We start from the raw sequence: 2,704 nt of genomic DNA, 5'->3' as shown, positions 1-2,704 counted from the left end.
AACACCCCACACAAGGAGAACGCAACCCGTCAAAAGTCGTGGATTTTCTTGCGTACGTTTTTCATTGGCTAGACGCTTTAGCTCCTGCTGCCGTCGGAAGGAGAAAATTCGGAAAGTCTTTCCCCCCGCCCGTGAAACGTTCAGCGTAAAGGCTCGTGACGCTCGTTCAATGAAAATCGTACACAACCCGTCGTAAGCGTGTTTAAAGGCTAGCTGCGGTCTCCTTGTGTTTGTTGCTCCTAGCTTAAACGAAGTACTTTCTACAACTAGAATTTGTGTTATAAATTGTCTTTCACCAAATAAATATATTTCAATAACTTCAATTTTTTTATGTATTTTCAAGTATTCTAAGGGGGGGGGCGATCGCCCCCATCGCCCCCCCTATGGATCCGCCCCTGCCTCAAGTGAACCAGATTCGGCACCTGGTCTTATTCAGCGCTTTCAGAAATGGAAAACTTTGCGGCATTAACTATTTGGATGTCATTGGCGATGCGCTGCACGAGGAACTCAACGGAACGAGATTTGGCAGTTACCTCCCGAATATGATGACCAATAGAGTGAACTCAGCCACCGTTTTTGATTTTCTTCTTTGGTTCAGCTTAGGTAGCAGCGCAGGGAGGGGTTGAGGAAGAAGAGGCGAATTACGATTGAGCTAGAAGGTCGGTGCAAGTAAAATCCCACATGAGGAATTTTCCACCGGACCAAGGGACCAAAGAAATGCTTTCGTGATTTCTTACGTTATGCCTAGTAAGATTTGTTCCGTTGGAATAAAACGCACCCGTATAGTTTTATTATTTAATAACAACTATCCTTGTACAATTATAAGCCGCGCTCCCGTGAAAATCTAAACGTTCTTTATAAGCGAGCGCGCCAATTTTCAAATGTCTGACATAACGCTGTTATATACATGTATATTGGTTATAATTATAGAGGATATTACATCATCCCTTAAACAAGTTTTAAGTTCTATTATAAACTATATTGTGTATTTTTTTAATCAGTGTAGCGTTTAGGAGTTTTTCTGTTTTCGCGTAAGTTCCTGTTTCGGTTTCTTGGATGTCTTGTTTCCGAAAGGTATATTGTATCTCTTCCTGGTTGGTGCGGTCGGGTTACTGTGCGAGATTGGATTGGTATACTTGGGTTTTGAGCCGTATTTTGTTGTTTTTTAGCGGGTTGGGTTTTGTTAATAATAAGTAGATCAGCCACACTGGAAGCGTGGTGGATTACAAGGCCACCCTTAAAGCTCAACGTGAAGCGACGATAGCAGCCAAGGACTATCTAACATTAGATTATTTATGAAATTCGGAGGGCCAAGCGAATTTAAGCATGTATAAGAAACATGTTGAAAGTAAAGTTTTCATTAAACCCTAATAGTTTAGAAACATCGTGATTTGGTTCCAATATCAGTAAGAAATTTTCATGATATGTGCAAAAATCCGAATGCTTATCGTTGGCAAGTCAAATCTGGTGAATACGTCGTTGGCTAATTGTTTCACTTTGGGCGCTGCGGTAGCAGTGTGCAATGGAAATATTTAAACTCATTTTGTTAAGTGGTCTTAAATGACTACAACATATCCGCGTTTTGAGCGGGGGTAAGGCCCTTTCGAATCTAAAGAAATTAAATGCCATGGATCGGTTATATCACTTGGCTTGATGAGAACAGGCAGACTTGATTGGATTGCTTATGAACTTTGCAAACATTGGACGAGCGACAATAGTTTATAACGTCTATCGTGACCCCTTCCCATGTATGAAGACTTCGGAAGCGTTTAGTCGTTTTCGTACAAAATGTCGGCTCGAGCAAATGTTATGATTGAGGTATAAAATGCGAGCCCTTAGAGACGGAGGAACCCAAATTAAAAAGCAATCCCATCCCACCAAATCGCGAGGGCCTATATCTTTAAACTAAAAATTCCTGTTGATATGGGGCAAACGTGTCAACCCAATTTTCCAGATCGTTGTCCCGAGCTAGTGTTATCCTCTAAATAAGAAACAAGTCAGCCCAGGCCGTAATATTAGTTCCACATCAGTGTATTCGAGTGGGCAAACCCATACACCCTTAGTAGACACAGGTAGGCAAACTAATACAAAAACTGTTGAGGCTACGTCATTTCTTATCGTTTGATATATATATTGCCATCCTAAGTTAAAGAGTGGGTGCCGCCCACCCTCAGGATACCCGGGGGAGCAAACCAATACAAAAGCTGTAGAGGCCATGTGATTTCGTATCTTTTGATATATAATTTACCATCCTATGTTAAAGAGTAACCACCGCCCACCCTCAGGATACCCGGATGGGCAAACCCATGCAAAAGCTGTTGAGGCCATGTGATTTCCTAGCGTTTGATATATAATTTACCATCCTATGTTAAAGAGTGGCCACCGCCCACCCTCAGGATACCCGGGTGGGCAAACCCATGCAAAAGCTGTTGAGGCCATGTGATTTTATATTATCTCGGTGATTAAATTAGTATTTTCTTAGAGCAGATATTTAATATGGATTATTAACAACTGCATAAATCATATTATTGCAAGAATGTATTTATGTACTAAGAATATGGCAAGATGGAGATTCTGTCCCCATGGTCGCATACTTTTCAGCTTAAGGGCCTGTGGCCAAAGCCCTAGCTAAAGTGCTAGCCCATTGAATTTTTCAAAACGCCCTAAGTTCGACTACTTTGGATTTTTTGGTCTCACTTTTCAA

This window comes from Leiobunum rupestre, chromosome 1 (assembly GCF_980474605.1).
Source record: "Leiobunum rupestre chromosome 1, qqLeiRupe1.1.hap1, whole genome shotgun sequence".
Taxonomy (NCBI): domain Eukaryota; kingdom Metazoa; phylum Arthropoda; class Arachnida; order Opiliones; family Sclerosomatidae; genus Leiobunum; species Leiobunum rupestre.
This window is presented reverse-complemented; position numbering follows the sequence as displayed.